The following is a 22,330-nucleotide window of genomic DNA, read 5'->3' on the forward strand; positions in this document are numbered from 1 at the left end:
TCGACTAGGGTTAGGGCTTGGAGTATACTTTTGGATGGGATGATTTTTGGGTTAGTGGAAGTAGGTTTTGGAGGGGATGGTAGAAGAATTTGATATATTTTTAATGGGGAGCCGTCGGTGTTTGGTGGTGGTTCAAGGTGGAGGCCGCCGAAGATTGGATGATGATGTTGGGTGGTTGGCTATCGTGCACGGTTAGGGGCGCACAATAGCTCTGGGCCTTCGAGCGGGATTTTTGAAAATAGAATTTGCCAGTATATTGTAGTGGAGAAATCGGTGTGACGTGGCAGGTCACGATCTTGACTTTGGGGGTCCCACAAATATAGCACTTTTTGCTGGATTCGATTCAATTGAGGCTATTGGGTAATGTAAGGGGTATTGGGTTTTTCTTTTGGGCCAAGGAGAATACTCCTGGGAAATTCATACTATGTAAATCTAGTGGGATTACTGCCCCCTTGTAATTTTGCTGGTATGAATATATTTGTCAATTCTCAAATATATTCCCCTCTTGCTTCTCTACTCTTGTCCTTCTTTTTTTCTATTCTTCTTTTGTTCCTCTTCTTCTTCTCTTTTCCCCTCTTTCTTCTACTTCTCCTCCCTTGGGTCACATCAACAACTAGCCGTGAATGTAAAACTGTGTTTGTCCAGATGGCAAGTAAATCCCTGCGCTACACAGTTTCATGAATGAATTAGGACCAAACACAAAAAATGTATATCCCATTAAAGGATCATGCTACCAAGGTGATGGGGACCATCATAAGTTCCAAATTTTAATTTTTAGGTGTCTTTTAAGTCCCTTTATAGTAGGGGTACCATAGTCTTTTCCTATTAAAATCACTTCAGCCTTTTGAATTATGAGTGTTTTAAATAGGCCCCACATGTATTGTGAAAATTTTAAGCGGGACATTGCAGGGTCTTTTAGTTCAAAAGTGTTGGTTTTTTGTTTAGGTTTTAAATCTGTCCAGTTCTCTTCGTTTTCTTATATATTGTAAGCCTCGAGGTACTTTTCTTTAATGAGTGAAGCCATGTTGGAATGAATGAATGAAAATGATTGTTCTTTCTTGCTTTGCAAAATTTTGGGTGTGAAGTCTCATCCTCAAAGTGTGATGCCTTGATCTTTCCTAAGGTGCGAATCCTCAGGATTGCTAGTGTGATTCTAGAATAATCTTCTTCATCTTTAGTGAGATGCCAAGGAAAACCCTTGGTTGGATGTCTTGAGATAAGTATCTTGTTTCCCTTACTTGCAATCTATATTTCTTTTCTTTTTTTGGTTTTTTTACACAGAATCAATCTGCCTGGGAACCCAAAATATTCCTCTCCCTTTCTTAAAACCTCAAAACCCCAATTTTCTGTTCTTGTTTTTCCTATCTCATCTCAACCTAAACTCTGTGTCTCTTAATCTTTCCCAAAACTCTTGCCTGTTCCTTCTCAACATACGTCTACAGCTTCCCATGCGTCTACACTTTCCCGGCACATGTCTACACCCTTCTAAACCTAACCGAAGCCTAGTAGAAATATTTTTTCCAATTTAACCACAAGTTTTAGGACTCGAAACCCTATTTTTACCCATTATCTCCATCCCTAATATCTCAGCTCGGTATCAAAATAATATATTAGTCTTTTCTTAGATCGTCCTGCTTCGCAAGGAGAAATCAATGATTCGAATGTTGCGCAAGGTCCCTTTTGCTCTCTAGGAGTGCCTGTGTCTCCATAGAAGTTGTGTAAGTTGGACCAATCACAATGCCATTCAAAACAAAACGTTGGAACAATCACAATTTCCTACGTCAGTCTGTGCATCTTACAGTGACTTAAGAAAGATATCCATCCTTATTGCATAATATGGTTTGCAGAACCTTGAGAAAGGTTCTGAAGGGGTTCATGAATGTGAGTGACTTCAATGGAATAATAATCAATCATGCTACTGGTGGCTAAACTGGAGCTTTCACACATATATACTCGTTCAGAACTTGTCACAATCATGGCTATTTTCATTTCGCCCTCTGCAAACTATACTTACTGTTAATCATGATTCAAGCAAATTAGCTTTGCTAGTCTCGTCTCTGTGTTCATTTTGCTTAGATAATTCTATGGCTTGTCTTAGTTCCGCAATCTAGAAATGATTACTATTCGTGGAGATTAGACAATGGTTTACCACTGTGCTGATCATGCCATCTGCTGCAAAGCCAACAACAATGCCACGGCATGAGGCACTTCTTAAGTTCTTATTACTCTCTATTGCTATTGTCTTTATTATATTCTGATATATAATCTTAAATTGCTTTGAGTTCTCTACTTCCATCTTTATTGCCTATGCAATGCAAATTTGAATATTCCATTCACATTCAGATTGTTATTTTGATTTGTTGAAGCCCTTTTCAACATTTTGGTTTGAATCAGAGAGTGAATAATAATGAACATAGTAGATGAATACCAATTTATTTATGAGTTGGAGCTTACAACTACTACTCTTCAGCAATGGTGTTCATTTTTCTGCTGATGGGAGCAAGATAGTAGTAGAAGAGACACTAAAGGTCTGGAAGGAAGTTGAGTGGGAGCCATCTTTGCACTGGAAGTCGATGCCGACTGAATTTTCAGAGGATTCGCCATATGATCTTGTTGCATTTGATGGCAAGACCACCATCAACATATCCGAGTTGAATTTTCACAGGGAAATCCAATAGGACTAGAATGTAAGAATCTTCCTTCATGCCCTCGCAGTAATGTGGTTTTTCAGCATGGAATTATAGAACTCCAGGTGATCAAGGGGATTCTAGAAATGCATATATATGGCTACTGAAAATTGCTAAAAAGCTCTCAGAAGCCACTGACAGTTGCTTAAAACATACAAGACAACTATAGACTGTCTCATTATCAAAACATGTTTGTGTCCATATCGGTCATTTATACTCATTTTCATCATTTTTCAAACTGTCTTTTCCAAAATAACTGCATTTTAACCTCCCTTTGTCAGTCTTTTCAAGAAAAGGCAAGCAAAAGGGGGTGGAAATGTCATTGCCGTATATTATATTGTGGGATTTGCTAGGGACCATCACATGAAGTCATTTTGCGGTTGGCTGTTGCATGTGGGAGCAGCAGCCTCAATGGATTAAATGAATAAAACAAATCTGCTGAAAAGTGGCCCTGTGTGGTTGCTCTCACATGCAACAGATAGCTGCAAAATGCCTTTCTTTGATGGTCCCTAGCAAATCCCAAAATGGCAAAAAAACAGGTGGAAATATCATTTCGTTTCCGTATATTATCTACTAGGAAATGGAAAAAGAGATTTTTTTTATTAACTGTCGATTTTTCTCCTTCATTCTCTCTCATATGTTTTTACCATTCAGCCCCTTAATAATTCATATCTACTACTATAAGCTGGGAGGAAAAGCCCAGGCTTTTCTGATTTTCTTGAAAATTCTGTGGAATTTACACCTCAGCTGAAACAGGTAAATGCCTTATATGCCCTCAAATTCATACTTCTCTGAATTTTAAATACCTCATGTGCCCTCAAATTCTTCCTTTATTATTATCGTGCATTTCTGCCCTCATTCATTTCCCTCCCCAAAAAAGACCGTTTTTTCTCCCCTTCTGAAGATTCTCTGAATTAGTTAAGATTTTTACCCTTTTTTTTTCTCCTTTTTAGGGTTTGTGTAGAGAATATGGAATCAAAAGCACTGAAAGGGAGTTTTTTAAGACCGGAAAAAATGGCCGGAAATGGGGTGTTTTCCGACGAAGTTTGGCCGGCGGTGAACGGAGAAAGGGAGGATTTTTTTGTGAATGATTATTTTGATTTTTCTAATGAAGATTTTGAAGGGTTTGGTAGAGGAGATGAAGAGGAAGAAGAAGAAGAGAAGGGTTTTAGTGGGTCTTCTTTTTCTGATTTGAGAGATGAAAGCTCTAACTTTAGTGTTTCTGTTAAAGAGGAATTTGAGTCTGAACTTGATGTTCCAGTAAGTTATTTTTCTTTGTAAAAATTGCATTTTTGATACCTCTGTTTTTTTGTTTATTTTAATATTTGGGGTTTGATTTCTCTTTGTTAAAGACCGCATTTTTCTTGGGTTTTTGTTATCTGGGTTTGATTTTTCTCTGCAAAAACCCCATTTTTTTTAATGGCAAAAAAATATTTAAATAAAATAAAAAACTAGGATTTTTTAATTTTTTATTTATGTTTGGTGTAGCTTCTGTTTCTATTTATTTAGGATGTGAATTATGCTGGGGATTTAGGTCTTCCAAGAGATTTAAGGTTTTTCTGCAAAGGGGATTTAGGGTTTTTTCTCTTTTGAGAGGATTTAGGGATATCCTGAGTGTCTAAAGTTCGATTCTGTTAATCAGAGCTACAGCTGCTGGTTTCACTCAAGCTAACCATGCACACACGATCTGTGATGAATTTAGGTAAAAAGCCTGTGACAGATTAACTTTTTTTCTATTATTTGCAAACATATAAAATGCCTATGATAGATATGGCTTTTACAACCTTCGTGATTGTTTCATCTCTGTTAATAATCTACAGAATGCACTTCAGAGCTTATTTCTGAACTGTGGCTGATCTACATGGGCTGATCTTCATGAGCTTTTATGGGCTTATAAACAGGAGGAAGAGCCAAAAGGCTTGCAAGTATTAGCTGACCTCAAAACGGATCCTAAAAAAAAAACCTTCTCCTCCAATTGTGGTTCTTTGCTTCATGTTAGATGTATGTACGTCTCTCATTCATTTTACTAAGTGTGGGTTGTTCATGTATTCATTCGTTTTCTCAGTGATTGATTTTCTTTTAACTTCCTAAATATGTATAAAACAAACCATATTATCTTCTATGATATTTTATTCATGAACCTGTTCAAATGGTGTGACTTGCTTTACAGGATGAAGTTGTTATCACCTCATGCGCGTGCTATAAGAGATATGGAGGGTGAGGAGCTGCCAAGTTTCTTCTTAGAATTTCACCATGGCAAGTAATATCCGATGATTGCTTTGCAGCCTTTTGATTAATATATTGTGTTTTGGCCTAGCCTAAAAGTCTAATGTTGGGTTTTTTTTTTCCCGCGATTTGTAGTAATAATTATTGGAAGTTCGATTGGAGATGAGCTATTCTATCGAGCAATTATATAGGTTTCGCCTCATAAATGATAACCTTCAATTGCTTCTACAGTTTAAAAGCACGTACTTATATGTTATTTATTTACAGCAATAATTGAGAGATCTTGGATAAATGAAATTTACTTGAGGCACAGAGCATGCTTGATTTGCTTTACTTTTGCATTGTACAACATGTAGTGCAAATTCATAATGCTTAGTTTTGATGCTTTCTTAGTGTATATGTTTTTTTAGTTATTTTCTATTGCCTCTGATTTAGTTAATTTCTATTGCCTCTGATTCTTGCAATGCAGCACATCTTGAGAGAGTCAATGTGCTTTCATTTATAGTTTTGTTGTTTGATGATTTTGCTAAAGTGCCAATTTCTACATCAAAACAATGACTCTTAAGGCCATATTTGCCGACCATGAAATTTTACATCACCGAATATCACCTTACCAAGTGTTGATAAACTGTTGAGAAAGGGAGAGGGAAAGAAATTGGATGGCATGAGTGAGGAGATGGTAAAAAGTGGCTGGGAAAATAAATATAGCAAATTGTTTTCATCTCTTACCTTTGTTGGTTTATTTGTGCTGAGAGCTATTGTTAATACATCTTTTGCAATGGAAACATCTTTTGTTCACAGGAACTATAACATGGGTTGCATGCCTTGGACATATTTGAAAAGAATGCATCTCTTGAACTTTGCATTGACAAACTTGCATGATAGATGTCTTATTGCTATTATCCATTCAGTGTTTTGACCAATTAGAAGCTCAAAATACCCTTTCTTTTTCCTTTTATCCTTCCTGAAAGTCTGGAATTTTCCTTTTGATTAAAAGCACCACCTTTAATGTTGAGTAGTCACACGGTTGAGTCATTCTGCGACTTTAGTATCTTTTTCTTCTTCTCCTTTCCTTTGTTCACCTCTTTTTTCTCCCTCGATCAACTTAATTCTATATTTAGCCTCTTCGGGTCATGAATCTAGCTAAATTCATGATTGTTTTTTAAATTCAGTTCAGGGTTATTTCTTAGGAATCCTGGATATTGGCAGGGGGAGTTTTCCCAAACAGACGAAACAGACTGAAGACTTGGATGATTCTTAGATACCGATGTCGAGGTTTACTACGAAAAGAGCACCGATCCTGCAAAAAGACATTAGATATCATTCTACATGTTCAAATAAATGTCAAATTTGCCAATGAGTCATCCACTGCTTACCCTCAAAATTACCCTCAAAACTCAGTTACCTGATTGCAAATGATAATAATTCTTTAAACTTCTTTTTTATTAGGCATGTCGCTGCAAATGTCCCCTCTCTAGATCACTTCAAGTTGTGCGGAGCTATTCAATAGAACTTGCCGAATTTGATTAAAAGATTGCGAAGTTGTCAAACATGATGGCACATAAAATTTTCTTGGTGGGCTTCCTCTATTGTAATGTTTAAAATTCTTGCTTCTATCTGCATTTTGCAACATGCTTTTTTTAACTATTGTATTTCTCATCTTCTTAATTTTTTTTAACTATAAGCCGTATAACAATGTTTTCTCTTTTCGGTCTTATACTCAGTACATTTTCAGTTTGTATTTGAATTGATTCTTGGGTCACTCGAAAAATATATAAATTTTCATGCCGCCCCGTGCATCGCACGGCGGGTCTTTACTAGTATATAAGATTGTAAATGACTTTACCACATGGTTTTAAAGCTCCACGTGTCTCTCTCTCTCTCTCTCTCTATCGCATAGTCTCCACCGCCTCTCACTCTCTCTCTCTCTCTCTCTCTCTCTCTCTCTCGATTTAACACGTCCCAGCCTTTCCATTCTATCCATCTACCTCTCTACAATTTGACAATTCCTCCTCCATCCCAATCTACACGTCTCTCTCTCTCTATTATGGGTAATATCGTCCCTCCCAATTTTGCTACTTTTTATCAATTCCTTTCTAACGCGTGTCCTCTCTATCGTCAGAGATATTTTGTATACTTTTGTCTTCTTCTAGATTTCTCTCCCTCTTTCTATCACAGCTCAAGAGACTCGATGGCTCTCTCTCTTTCTCTCTCTGGAATTTTGGAGCTGAAAATCTCTCCTACAGGTTTATTCCTCCTCTCTCTCTACAATTTTCCAAACCCTAACCCACTTAGTTTTACCACTCATCGAACCCCTCTGCAAGACCTACGCCTCCACAGCTTTAGATACCAAGGTTAGGGTTTCCTCAACACTTTTCCCAATTCTCTCTGCGATTCCTTTATTTTCTTAGGTTTTTGTATCCTCTGTGTTTTTAATACGAATTTTGAACACTAACTTTCTCTGTAAGATTCGTGAATTCGCATTATCTGCCCATCTTTTCCAATCTAATGGTTTGCTTCTTTTGAATCTGCTTTATTTTGGAATATTGGAATGATGGCATCCTAGAGCTATTAAAAAGATTGATAATGATGATGAACCCACAAGCTATCGATAAGATTAAAGATTAAAAGCCCAGGTGATAATTTGCTATCAAACACGTCATAAAATTCCTCAACCAATTTTTTGTCTAAGTTTTTCCTTTTTAATGTCTTCTAAAGTTCTACCCCATTTTCCCCAAATCGCTCAACTTTTTGTGAAGCTCTTTCAGTTCTGGAAATGGGTTCTTCTTTGTATTTCTTTAAATAAATTATTTTAATTAGTTTAGATGCAAATCCAAGTTTATCATCCATTAATTAGTTTAGATGAAATGATATGGATGACTATAATTATTGGGTATGTAATCTCAGGGGTTCACTTGGTTTGTTTCTTACATGCACTTCATCAAACTTATTGTTTGTTTTGCCTTTGATTTGAGGTTCGACAATGGAATTTTGCGAGCCTCAGTAGTTTTTAGGGAGTTGTGTATTGTAAAGGTTTGTACACTCTTTCAGAATCTCTTAACCTTTGTCGCTATTTGTTTGGTACCTTCTTTCTTAAGAAATTTATAATAATTGTGCCATCCTTGAATTTCCAAGATATAATTTCAGAGCTTTATATTACATTTTTTTATTGGAAGCCTGTGACAATTGTATTCTTCCAAGCGTGTATTGTGTCAATTTATCTGTACTAAGCTTATACTGATTTCAACCAATTTCTTGGATGTATTGATGCATCAGCTAAGGACTTGACAATTTTTTTCTTTCATTTTGTGGGAAAACATAGTTCCTGGGTTTCGAATTTGGGCTACTATCGACTCCGGGTGCCTGCGCACATCCCTAAGGAATAGTCCCGCCCTACAAAGTGGGGTGGGGATACCCTATGGCAACAAAAAAAAATTTGGGCTACTATGATTTTGGCTGTTATAACCACGGTGTTCTGCTTGCTTTTCATGAAGTTGATAATGTAAATGGAACTCAGAGAACACATGGCTGGAAGAAATGTACTTTAGGTTTTGCCCTTCACATTGGTGATTACTATATGGCATGTTCGTAAAATATTATGACATCCGATTGTGGGTGCCAAACAGATTGATGAAGTCAAATTTATACATAACTATGAGTCCAATTATTAGTTTGGCACTCACAATTGGCTGTCATAATCATAAACGAGCAGGGCCTTATGCAATGAAATGCCGGCTCTATGCCATCATTTTCTTAAAAGTTTATATTCTAATAGTTTTACATTTACAAATAATTCACTTAATCTTTTTACATTTTGTTTTTTCTTCCTCGCCATTTTTTTTAATTGGAGCATTATTTTCCATCTCTCAACCTTTTTTTGGGTGCCACTCCACTACATTCAGAGGAAAGAAATGAGATAATAGATTATTCCCTTCCAGTAGTTTTGCCTTCATAATTTGTCTTTTTGGTACTTTTATTTTGTGTATGTGTGCATGTATATTCTCCATTTGAGATTCTTTTAAATCTCTTAAGCATCACTTAAGACACCCAAAACCTATTTGTTGCTCTTTAGTAATTGTAAAGACTATCCTCGTTAAATCTATAAAATTAGAATTTAATTCAATAAATTCATGAAATGGCTGCTAATTATAAGATTTTCTTGGAAATTCTTGTATATGGAAAATCAAGTTAAAAATGAAGAATAAATGGCAATTAAGAGAGTTCCACGTTTTCCCTCTTGTGGGAAAAACGTGTGAACTTTCCTATTTTTAAAGATCCATCTTTATAGTAAGTCTGTTATCAAATTGATCTAATGTTTTTAAAGCCATTCAATATTCATAGTTAAGGAAAGTAATTAGGATTAATTGAGGATTAAATTAAGAAGGCTAGTAACGTTAAAAAAAAAAAGGAAAATTTCTATATAGATCATTTAGTCTGTGGAATCACCCATTCTTGCTTAGAAAACCTTAAAAAAATTCCACCCAAATCAATTACATACCTTATTGTTAAGATTAAAAATCAAGAGAAGAAGAGGGGAAAGAATACAGTGAGAGAGAGAGGGAGAAAGAGAGAGGCTCGGTTGCATCATCCTCGTTCTTGGCCGGGAAACCCATCTCGATTCTTCAACTTCCTCATTCACCAGCAGAAAGGTATGTTCATTTTGGTCTTTCTTGAAATCCCTTAGCTTCTTCTTCTTCTATTTTTGGAAACCATGGAACGGCATCCCCAAACCATGTATGCGATGAAACCCTTTTGTGTATTTCTTCAAAACCCATCTCATTTCACGATTTTTCCTTGCCCAAATCTCCAACTCCAAAAACCTGCAGAAAACCGACATCTACGTTAAAATGAATTTAGGGTTTCTACAACTAAGAAAGCAAGATACAAAAAGGAAAATAAATAAATAAATAAATAAATAAAATGATTTATACATTACCCATTTCGTTTCCACGTTTTTCTCCATGCTCAAATCTCACGATTTCATCACCTGCAAAAACCCAATCTGTGTTAAAAAGAAATACATGGATTTTATAATCAAAGGAAGCAAGATGCAAAAAGAGAGAAACAAATAAAGTGATCTATCCTTACCCATTCCATTCTCGATTTCTTCATGCTCAATTTCATGTTTCCAAAACTTGCAAAAACCCTCATCTATGTTAAAAGAAAAGAAGACTGCTGTAAAGAAAGAAAACAAGATACAGAAAGGGAGAAAATAAATAACGAAATATGTACATGCTTATGCCCCTCGTTTTTACCTTGAGACACCCCCCTTATTGTTTATTCGTTTTTTTTTTTAAAAAAAGAAAAGAAAAAAAAACAGTACATATGTATGCGTATAAATGTTCTTTTGAAAAGTAATGCGTATAAACTAATATATACGTAAAAATCTATGTATAATAATTAAATAGACATGGTACAGTTTTGATGTATAAATTAGTGTATAAACTATGTATCTCATCCTTGCCAGGTTATCAACCTTCCCACCTTCTCTAGGGAGCTAGTCAAATTTTTATCCACAAAATCTAACTGGAAGGCAGGTGACAGTTAGACCTTGCCTTGTAATAGTTTTCAATATAAATTGTCTATGCAATGTAGCTCTGCTTATAAATTTTGCCTTATTAATACCTGCTTAGTTAATTTATACTTGCTTGCCTGGAATCAAATGAATTGAAATGAAAAATGAATTGTTCTAAAATCTTATGCGAAGTAATGCAGGAAGGAAGGCAAAGGTAATGTACTTAAATTCTTAATTGCATATCATACATGGGGGAGAGTGAAGGGGAACTTAAGGGTGTGGTGGTATCATCCTGGGACCTAAGGTTTAAAGGCCAACGCGAGAAGCGTGTACAGCCTTTCGTTGGCAAACCATCCAGAAAGGGATAGTATCCCCGAAACGGCTCGGTATTAAATGCGAGACCGAAATCCGAGTCCATAACGCCACTACCTTTAGACAGGGGTAGTGGGTAGTCGTGCGGCAAGGACACCGGCAAAAAGAAAAAAAAATGGGAAAGCCAGAAAAGAACTGACAGAAAAATAAACTGGGGAAAAGCCGGATGTACCTGGGGAATGTGCTGTCTCAATTTTTATAAAATTGTTGCATACATAGTATAAATTTGAATAATTGTCACTCATTTTATTTATATTGCCATGGATATTGTAATTTATTTCAGTCTTTATTATTGTTCCTAGATATTATTAAGGATGTGGATTATATTGTATAAGCTGTTTATATTGTCTCCTTTACTCTGCTCGGTCTCTGGAGGACCCTGCTCTGACGTTGTTTCCTCCACCACAGGGGTTGAGGCATTAGATGGCGGAGCATTTGCAAATGAAGGAACCTTGGGATAAGGGACTGTGTGATCAGAGAGTTCGTTTCTGGAGTCTTTGCATTTTGACGTCCTGAGTCATTTATTTTTTTTATTTCTATCAAGATTTTATTTAGCTTGGACTTTGTGGATTTAAAACTTTGCTTTTCTTTTGAAGTATGAGTATTGAAATTGTTATGGTAAGACATATTTAAGTTGGAATAAGATTCTATCGTGGTTGCTGCTTATAAAAAAAAAATATTTCCATGATTTTTGCATTCTTTTGCTTGTAACGACTTGACGGAAATCGGGTCGTTACAGTAATAGATTTTTGTTTAATTCTTTCCCTTTTGGCTTTTGCTGGTATTTCATTTTTCGTTCATTAAAATATTTCTACTCACCTCTTCTTAGGCAGCTCCTCCTCTTTCCTGTCCTTTTCTTTCTAATAATATTGTATGCTTCTGAATTTGTAACATGCCTCATAGCTTTACTATTTGTAGCTGGAAATTCAATGGGCTAAAAGCCTCAAATCTCGAATTGTCCATTCAACCCAGATATTGCCGTGGGGTTTGGTTTCCTGTTGACTTTTTAAAAATTTACACTTCTATGCTATCTTTTGTTCTTTTACATCAATTAGAAAAGAAAGTGTTCCCAACCTTATTTATACTTGGATGTTATTTGACAAGAAATGATGCTCAGGAATCAAATATGCAGATTCATAAAGCTGTAAGTTTTAATGTGATAGAATGTGAGTGTTTAGTACATTTTGCCAATGGGATAGCTACTTTCAAACATCAAATTGAAAATTTTCTACTTCATAAATGATTTCCCTTTTTCAGGTTACAGTCTATTGACATCTCAATTATACTGGGTTTCTCCAATAATTTATCCTACAAAGGTCATTAGTTCATGTTCTTAGATGCCTAGAACCTGTTTGTTTCGAGTCCAATAATCAATTTTGGCCTCATAATCAGTTCTCAAAATCCAAAAGAAACAGGCCCAAGGCATGATTCTCTCATTCCTTGGATATTTTTGTAACTTTATGTTTTGCAATGCCAAAGTCTTCAAGCTTCTCGGTCATTTTTAGAACTCATAGATCATTTTTTATGCAACCTTATGTATGCTTAGATGTTATTTGACAGGAAATGATGCTCAAGAGTCAAATATGCAGATTCATAAAACTGTAAGTTCTAATGCGATAGAATGTGAGTGCTTAGTACATTTTGCTAATGGGATAGCTACTTTCAGACATCTAATTGAAAATTTTATACTTCATAAATGATATCCCTTTTTCATGTTATAGTCTATTGACATCCCAATCATACTGGGATTCACCAATAAGTAGCCATCACTTCATATTATAAATCACTACTCATAAGTACATTAACTATATTTTCCCTGGTTCAGTTTTTCTTCATTTTGTAATTTAACAACGTTGACATGTGAATTTGAACATGTTTGGTTTTCTTGATTAATATTTTCTTTGCTTACTCTGTTTTAATTTTATTTTTTTAGGAGGAAAAAAGATCATGGAAGAGCTTAGTTGATGTTGCAATTTCAGGCTCTATTGGAATGACATCAAACCATTTACTTTTCAAAGGATTTATTATAATTTGATGTCATTAAGATGCTAATGTTCAGAATTTTCACATTACGTGAAAAACTACTCAAATATTTTTTGTTAACAACTCTACTACTTTTGGTTTCCTCCAAAAATAATATGACTCAAAAATTTAATGTAGTAATAGTGGCAATTTTCAACGTAATGGGATCGGGGTTTTGGTTGATTTGTATCATTGTATCAATGTGGGCTTCATTTTTCTTTTTCTGTTGTTGAACCAGATTTTAAAGTTACAGTAAAATACTATATTTCTATTGCTTTGCAGTTGCACCAAATTCTACATTTAATAATAATGATATTTCTTTTTTAACATTGAATATTTCTTTTCTTTATTTCTTTTCTTTATTTCTCTAAGTGGTATATATTTTATAGTTATTTCTTTCTATTATAAGTTTGAATTGAATTGATTCGTTTGTATTGCAATATCTTATTTTTGGTTTACAAATGCATTTTTTTTAATTTTTGGAAAACTTTAATCGTCTTTTATGACACATTAATTTTTTGGGCTGTCCGCGGCATAAATGGTTTGAATCCCGCAACTTGCTGCGATAGGATGATCCGAACTGTCCATTGAATGGGTTACAATGTATATTGATTGCACCCCCTTAAATTATTCTCAGGGTGTGGGCAGTGCAATTCAAGGATTGGAACCCTCTGATGTTGGGTTTCATCGAATGAATAGTTCGGATCACCCTTTAGTAAACAAGAAGGAATCTCTCGATGGGTTCTCCGATGATGTTTTGAATTCAATCCATTTACTTGAGTAAGGAAGAAGTAATCTCTCTCGCAATCGACCCATTAGGGAGAAGGAGGTCGTGGAGGCAGAATATTTCCTTAGGTAATCTTTAATTTTTTTTTACATTTTTACACCCTTTTCTGATGTTTGATTTATGATCTTTCATAAGGTTTGCATATATCTCCTCTCTCCTTTCTTCCATTCTGACGATTTGAGGTATTTGAGTGAAGGATCCCTCATTCATGTCTCTATGCTTCTTTGGGGGATATTTATTAAGCATGCCAAGTGTTTGTGGAATTCTTTGTAAAGATAATGTCTTTCTTTTTTTCAACCTTTGTAGCTAACATCATTCAACTCATGTGTTTACTAAATGTCCATATTCTTTTGATCTTTTGCGTTTCGCTCCATTTTTAAAATCTATTGAGGATGAATTTTTTCAGGAAATAGTCATGGCCTTATTATGGTCTGGAAACCATTTGACTTGTACAGCTTATTAATAGCCTTTAAAAAAAAAAAAATTTACAAATTACATTTTTTATATCTGTCGTTAAATTTACCCCATTTTTAGGACAAATTGATTTATAGATTACTTTTTCAGAAATTTAGTCCATTTTAGGGACTGTTGAGGATGATTACTTTCAGGAAAGGGTCATGATCTCATTCATTTTTCCATGTACTCTTTCTTCTTCTTATGTGCTCCATGGCCTTCTACACATGTATGCGGCTTAAAGCCTTAAACAGATAATGGATTGCGTAGGTACCTTTTTTGGATTTCTATCTATAGTTCGTGGTAAAGTTTTAATGCATTTTGTCCTGTTTTTGTTTTTGTGTGGGTGTTAATGTATGGTTTATGGTAAGTCTCCATGTGTATCTATCTTTTTGTTACTTCTTTTATATGGGATTTAATATGCATTGCTCATTGAATCCAATGAAATGGTGATACATAGCAATCCTAGCCCAAAGAATCCAGGCTTTGTTGGGCAAACTTCCAAGGGCAAGTTCAAATCACCTTAGGCAGATGCTTCCTTATTTTGTTTGGGTCAAACCTCCTTTGACAGTTCTCTATTGTCACTTTTCTTTGGTTTTTGAATCATCTACTTTTCTTGCCTCTTCTCATTCTTATTTTTATGTATATAAATTGCTTATAGTCCTGCCTTTCCTTATTCCTGTAGCTATATATCATTGTTTTAGGGGCTGATGTCTGCACTTTGTATTACACTAATCATTCTTTAAGGGGTCATGTTTTCCTATTGTTTTGCACTTCTTATTGGTTTTTTCAGACTCCCAAAATCTATAAATAACCCATCAGTGGAGTTCATAAGACAATTTTTTGGCATTTATTACGGATTTTTTCTCTAAGATTAATCTCTTTTCAGAGTTTTTTTGCCACCCATTGTTCTCTATATTCTGAGTCTCTCTCTTGCTTTGCTATTGAGATAGTTGACTAAAATCATTTCATATTTAGAAACTTCAGAACAAGTAAAATAAAAAGGTAATAACCTTAGATGTAATCGACGACATACGAACGCCCACATTATTTTCATCACCTACACATGTTTAGTCGATTGAATACTTATTCAAGTCATTTTGTTTAGTTTGGAATTTTAGAATGGGACATTTGTTCATCATCATTTCTTGACTCGACCAACCATTTCTGTACTCCATGAATGCTGATAAAAGGAAGGCAGAGAACATTGCCGGACAAGGATTTCCGGCCTTTCTTTCCCTTCCTAACGTGGCGCTTCCTATCTACACCACTTGCTGTATTTATTTCATGAATCAGGAAAAAATTTGAAACTAAGCGTTTTTTTTTTCTCACTTTAACTGATGTATATATAGAAATGTTTTTCTCTATCCAATGCTGTTCTCTGCTTCCATATTATCTGCTTCAAAAAATTTTAATTTGTGCCTTGAACTTTGTACTCTTTAATGGATTGACTTCACTGCATTTAGACTCTTCTGAGTAATGATTGTCTTCAACCTAACTTTTCATGATGATATCCATGGCAGAGATGGAATGCAAATGAAGCTGATCATGTAATTCATTTCCATCTGTTATCCTTGCAGAGTAGTTGTTTACTTCCAAAGTGAGAATAAAAAGCTTAAAGCCAATAAAAATCCATCGTTTTTTTGTTCTTACTATATTGTATTTTTTTGTTCTTACTATATGATTTTACCTGTGTTCTACTCGAGTATTTTACTTATCTTCTTTCATTTCTTCCTTGGATTTCAGAGCATGTTGGTAAACACTGCAGACACTTCCGTCAAACCACCAATCATCATTGTAGACAGCGTGCTATAGTTATAGCCCATTGATTATCTCGCTCACAAGTTTGTTTCCTATGATTCAATCAATGTATGCTCACCCATCACCTTCTACTCCTTGGTTGAAGCTCCCAAGTTTGCTATCATGAGGATTCCCTTCATTGTTGAAAATTTTGTACTGCTCATTCAACATACCTAGAAGAAAAGGGAAATGCAAAAGGCTAATGAATTTTTTAGCACAAGGGGGATATTTGGCCCGAGACTTTAATTTCACTTTACTTGCCCTTTTTTGTTTTGTAAATATTGATGGGTTAGGAGGAAGAGAATGCTCTATATTTTGTTTGATGAAGGTAATAAATGGATTCGGTTTAATCATTTCATGGGTTATCATTTATTAGGACAACCGTCCAAAATCCAATGGAGTGTATGTTTTGTTGGCTATATAATATAATCCATGTATGTTCTAATATAAGCCCAATAGGTAATGGATCAGGTGTAGTGGGCCCATTTGGGCTGGAGCCTATTAACCTCTTATAACCCTAGTGTATCTCTATATATAGGGGCTGGAAGCAACAAACTTGGTATTCCAAATTAGATACCTTGGGTGTAATGCTTTAAGCATCGTTGCTTTAACCCTAATTACACTAACAATCTTGAAGTATTGCAATTTTTTTTTTTGGGTTTCTTACGGCCAAAAGCAAGTACGAAATCTTTCGTTTTCTCTCTTGGATCGAGTTTTTTTTTTCTTAGAGGTGCGATATTGGGTACCTCACGGAAAATCTCTCGCCTGTGATTTTGGGGTTCCAAGATTCTGCTTGGATCGAAATCCTTACTCCCTTTTCTGAAGGATTTCAAGATTCGGTTTTGTAGACACCCCATTTTGACCGAACCCCAAATAGCCCTTAAACATCTTGGTTTGAATAATTTTTCTCTAAGTGATGGAATTAGCATCTCAAATTTTGCCCTAGCATAGTTTAGAACCTCAATAAGGTGTCCGCGAAATTTCATAAAAATCGGGTCAAGTTTATGCAAGTATCAAAGCGAGGCTTTGTGAGGTTATTTGTAAAGGGGAGGGATATATCTAACAATGGGTGTGCCAATACCAATCTTAAATGCAATAAAGGAAGAGCCAAAATGACTCCCCTCATATTTTACCCGAGCGCATCCTTTGTAGAGAAAAGGGTAGTCATAATGTGCTACAAAAGGGGTTGTCCTGGGAAGCATAGGGGGCAAAATATGGCATTTCCACATATATATAAACACCTATCGAACTAGGGTTTGGAGGGAGCCCCATTTTTTCTGAGAAAGAGGGAGAGGGCAGCCGCAAGAATAGCAGCAGAGGGAGAAATACAGAGAGAGAAACATCTCCATCTCCACCCTAACATTTCCCCCTCTCATCTTCTCCGGTTGAGCTCCGGCCGTGCTCCGGTCAAGCTCCGGCCGGCCATTTGCAACCCCCGATCATCATCCTCTTCCTTTCAGTCACCATCTAGTTTCTACCCTCATCTACCTCCACCATCTACCCTAACCGAGCCACTACCCCTGCCCGTTTCTAACCCAAAACCCACATCATCCACCTCCATTACCCATCGGAGCTCTCACCCAACCCCATCTGCTCCGACCGTTTAGCACCACCACCTACTCCATTTTTTTTCTTCTCCACCGGAACTTCACCTACCCCATCTTCTCCGATCACCCTAAAACCATCTTCCTCCCCCTCTGCAACCAATTTCCATTTTCATTAAAAAAAAAAAAATTCCAAGAGAAAGTGCAGAGAAAGAACGAGAGAGAGAGAGAGAGAGAGAGAGAGAGAGAGATCTGAGAGATTAAGAAATAGAGAGGGAGAGGCCGACCCCATGAGCTTCTTCGCACCCTCATCGCTCGGCTCAACCCACACCTTCCCACCGGCGAGTTCTTCCGACCCACTTCTTCTCCCCAACAGAGAAGCTCATCTTGGCAGCCACCAATGAAAAAGCAGAGTGAGAGAGAGAAGTGAACTCACCGCCATCCATTGACCCCATACCTGGCAACCATCTTCCCTTCTTCACCTCCTCTGTAAATCCGGCCTCCATCCTCCAAACCCATCTCAGCCGTCTTCTTCTAACCCCTATCCAAATCATCCCTATAAACTCTAAAGAGCATTCCATATTGTAGACACCCCCATTTTGCTACGCTTTAAAAAGCAAAAGATTCGGTAGTTTGTCAAGTCTCGAGTCTATATTCCGCAATAGATTAGGCATCAATGCATTTTAGGGTAGATTTCATCTCATTTTAGGTGTTTGGAAGTTGATTCGCAATCCTAAAGGTTTCTAGGGTGTTCCAATGGTATCTGGAAAATGAAAGTTCAAGTTTTCAAGCAAGTGAAAAAACCTGCTATTTTTAGAATTTCCAGGGTTTCCCTCATTTTTGCCCATTTTTGCACTTCAGGGGTATTTTGGTCTTTTCCTTTGTTATTCTTTTGATTCTCGAAATGTGTCTGAGAGATTATAGATGATTTCATGAATTTTGGAAAACCTGCTAAATTTAGAATTTCTCAGGGGTTTTACTTACTTAGATATTTTATGTGCGAAGGGCATTTTAGATATTTTCAGGGGATACCAAATGATCATGTTTGATATTGCACACCAAAAGAAGCAAACTTAAAAACTTTCTATTTTTTAGGTTTGACCATGAAGACTTTCTATTTTTAACTTTCCCCTTTGGGGGCAATCCAATTTAAGGTCATTTTGGTCGCTTTTGGGTGTTTTGATCGAATAAGGGTATTTTGGTCCGAAAAATTATTTTTCTAAAGGGGATGGTTCGACCATATGTCGAGGGTACACCATGAATGTCATATGGGTTGAGTTCATCAATGAAAAAATTTGAATTTAAAAGATTTTATTGAATTTTCATTGAAAAAAAACCCGAAATACATGTCATATGGCCCATTGGGCTAAAGCCCATGAGGTGGGGGTCCATGTGGACCTACCCATGTGGGTTGGCCACATAAGTGGGTGCCCCACATGGGGAGGCCACATGCAAAAACGTCCAACATGGGATGAGGTGGTTGGTGACATCATATTTGCTTTAAAAAAATAATAAAGAACAGAAGAGTTATAATTAGAAAGGGCTAGTAAAGTCAGGTTAGTAAAATTGCCATAACTTTTTACCTTCTCATTCAAAAAATTCGTAATTATACTTGTTTCGAACGTCTCGAAAAGATCTACAACTTTCTAGTTTATCACTTTTTCTGAATCAGCCCCTAAATAAGTCGAAAATGAGCTCAAACGTGGACAGCCCTCTTTGGACGAAAATCATTCATAAAAGCTAGTTTCCTATGTGAGAAGGCTTCTAGATTAATCTTGAAAGATCTATATTGTGTAATTTAGCATGTATTATTTAACAAGAAATTAAGATTAGAATCTAATTAAATTTGGAAACAAGAAAGAAAGGAAGCAAGAAGCACAAATTGGAAACATGCTAAAGAAAGAAGCTCTCACATTGGAAACTACTAATTTTCTCTCAACCCTAATCTTTTCTATAAAAGCAAGCACACACAACCTTTGGCCTTCTTCTTGAAACTTCATCCAACCCTAGGGGAAGATCTGAAAATTCATCCATCTCTCTTGCTCATTTCTTGGAATTTTGTTCCATTCTTTTGGTGTTCATCTCTTCTACTTGGTTCTTCAAAAAGAATTCTCATATTTCTTCGATATAATCAACATATTGGAGATATTCTTTGGGGTTTTCTTTACTAATTGAAAGGGTAAGACAAAGCGTATATCCGAGGATTACTTACCCTAGAGACAAGGAGAGCTAGCAAGGTTGGTATTCCAAAACCCTCTTTCATATATCTTAAACTAGAAGCATGCTAGGATTGAATTTGTGATTTTTTTTTAAAAGTCATGAATATTAAAGAATTTGAATGTGAAATTTTAAGGAGATTAGATCAAATTTAAGTTATTTCATAATCTGAAATTTTTCTTGGAAAATCTATTTTTTATATTAAAATTGAATTTTCGGAAAGAAAAGGGTTTAAAATCCAATTTACAAAGCAATTATAACAAACCTTTAAAAATTTTTGAATTTTTCAATCTCTGAGTGTTTTGCACATTAAAAAGTGTAGAAATCTGGAATTTCGAAGAATTTTGACTTCGTTTTGACCACGATTTGACCTTTTGAACTTTACCCTCAAAGGGGTAAAATTCTAAAGATTGAATTTAAAAAGATGTCAAAACAGATCCAAAATCAATGAAAATTTCAACATAACATAATTTTAAGATTTTAAATTAGTACGAATTTTTTGATGAATTCTTGATTTGATTTAAAGGGTTTAAAAATTCATTTAACTCTAGGGGTATTTTTGGAAAAAACCAATTTTCGAAAAATCTATAAGGTTTTCGAAAGTGAAATTTGAATGAGAAGCAAATTAAATCTAATCTAATCTCCTGTGAAGTTTTCAAGATTTTTGGTTGCTGTTGGATATTTGTTTATGATTTTTTATGTCAAATCATGCATGCTATATTAAATCTGAGAAAAATAGTAAATTGCAATGAAAACTTCTGAAAATATTTGTTTGATAATTATTACTGGACTTACATGTTTTCATAAAGTTTAAACTGATTTGAATTTGATTTACTATGTGTTTCTTTGTTAATTCATAATCTGGATAGATATTTGTAAAATCGTAAATTAATAGTAAATTATTCTTAAAATTTATGAAACTTTTACAGTAATCCTTTCTGATTGTAATAACGTTACTGTAGAAATTTCATCTTGTTCTGAAAAGATTTGCTATATGTTGATGTGTAAATCTACAATCTGAATTGAAACCTTTTAAAATCCTTAAGTAAATCGAATTAAAATCAAATTGTTTTAAAAACTTCCAGATGATCATAATATTCCATCACATATTCAATCATTAAATTATCAAAATAGAAACCTTAGGAATCACTGATTTCCTTTGTAAAATCCTGATGCTGTGATAGTTTAATTGTTGAAATCGCATTCATAATCGTATACTAATTGTGATCAATCCTTGACAATTTGAGCATGTAAATTATAATACGATATTGGCTCCGAGGTCTACTGTCCACGGAAATCCTGAGAAACATGCCAGGCAATAACGTACTATAACTTAGATGTTAAATTGTGCGAGGTGAGAGCGCACGATTCCCTTTCATGAATGCGATCTAAGCATGAATTTTATCAAGCCTTAGAGCCTTTGGTATTCCTTAGATGTTAGGAATCAAAAACCTTTTAAAGAACTGAAAATCTTTCATTTCAACAAACTGAATTGATTTAATCCATGTCTTTGGAACTGTTGGATTGCGGTCTCCCATCGTAGGATCCTTTAGAGCCCCTTAGGAACACTCACGTCACGTTGTGTCCTAGGTTTTAGGGAGTCCTAGAGTTAGGAGTTCAGCCTCATCACGGACGTTTGCTATGTATAGCAACCGTGCCATAGGTCTAGTTACACTAGTCACCCAATCTTTCCATAGGACAAGCCTAGTAAACTAGGATGTAGGCTAACCTGCATTAGTCTAAGGAACAACTTGCATTTAGATAAGAATCATATAGCATCTTAAATGAAATCCTAAGATAATAAAATCCTCAACTTGAATTAAATAACTTCTCCTAAAACTGTTGAAACAGTCAATCCCGTCTAGGTCGGTGTCTTAGTTGAGTTAGGCATAAGTAGCTTAGCTTAGGTGCACCGAACTACGTCGACTCTGATCCCAGTGAGGCTTGGGTACGTAGGCAGCTTGGATGTCTGATGGCATACCAACCGCGAGTCGGCACTACAACAAATTGTGGTGTTTTGTATATTAATTTTTTTGTAAATGTTTAATCAAATCACTTAGGATTTTCCTGAAATTAGAATTTTAGGAGAACTTTCACTTAGATTGAACTCAAACAAATTAAGAAATCAAGATACACATTTAGGATCTACATTGAAATTAGATCATAGGATGCATGTCACATAGTTCGCACGTTAAAAGAGAGTTAAATGAGCCATTTAAAAGGAATTTAAAAGAGTTAGCTTTTGGAATCGAAGACCGATTATCGGGCAGGAATGGTGCATGTGGTGGATAACTCCCCATACCTTCCATTCTTGTAACCAGGTAGCGAGTCTAGATTTCTGGTTAATTATGGGTCCTAGATCCCACATCTAGGTGGCGACTCTGTCACTCTCTTTTGTGTGGAATTCGGATTGCCTTAGTCATCCTAAGTTCACATAAAAGATGAATTAAAATCAATACTAAAAAGGCACACGCCAATCGCGTGGGTACGAGAGACCAAGAGAAGGCGTGGCGGCTCGCGCCCCACCCCTCTGCATCATCTCCCTATGCTGTCTCGCCATAAGCTGCTCAAGTCTCTCATGATCAGAGGTTCTCTGAATTTCTGCAGTCGTAAAAGCAGTAGAGAGTGTATTAAAACCAGTTGTGAGAGTGTCCATGCCGGTCCTCAAGGATGCAATGTCTCTGGCTAGCTCCTCATATGAGCCAGT

At 35.7% G+C, this 22,330-nt stretch overlaps 3 long non-coding RNA genes across 5 annotated transcripts in view; 2 read left to right on the top strand and 1 right to left on the bottom strand.

Annotated features, from left to right (window-relative positions):
- LOC143856802 (uncharacterized) overlaps positions 1-5,223 on the top strand; it is a 43,455-nt gene extending 38,232 nt beyond the window's left edge. The window contains exons 2-4 of one of the 3 annotated variants that reach the window (XR_013238365.1): positions 2,471-2,687; positions 4,589-4,688; positions 4,858-5,223. This is a non-coding gene — a long non-coding RNA (uncharacterized LOC143856802). Of the gene's footprint in view, positions 1-2,470; positions 2,688-3,640; positions 3,941-4,588; positions 4,689-4,857 lie in introns of those variants that run through there. The other 2 variants (XR_013238364.1, XR_013238366.1) reach the window with 2 other exon arrangements.
- A 4,133-nt stretch (positions 5,224-9,356) lies between these two features.
- On the bottom strand, positions 9,357-10,058 carry LOC143856549 (uncharacterized). The gene is made up of 3 exons (XR_013238270.1): positions 10,002-10,058; positions 9,850-9,900; positions 9,357-9,733 (listed from the first exon to the last, which is right to left on the bottom strand). It is a non-coding gene; the product is annotated as an uncharacterized LOC143856549 (long non-coding RNA).
- On the top strand, positions 9,363-16,209 carry LOC143856548 (uncharacterized). Its single transcript, XR_013238269.1, has 5 exons — positions 9,363-9,562; positions 11,209-12,401; positions 13,460-13,677; positions 15,586-15,662; positions 15,809-16,209. It is a non-coding gene; the product is annotated as an uncharacterized LOC143856548 (long non-coding RNA).
- Positions 16,210-22,330: the final 6,121 nt, after the last annotated feature.

Source organism: Tasmannia lanceolata, unplaced genomic scaffold (assembly GCF_043159265.1).
Source record: "Tasmannia lanceolata isolate RefF3 unplaced genomic scaffold, GAP_Taslan_0.1 ptg000023l, whole genome shotgun sequence".
In the NCBI taxonomy this organism is placed as follows: domain Eukaryota; kingdom Viridiplantae; phylum Streptophyta; class Magnoliopsida; order Canellales; family Winteraceae; genus Tasmannia; species Tasmannia lanceolata.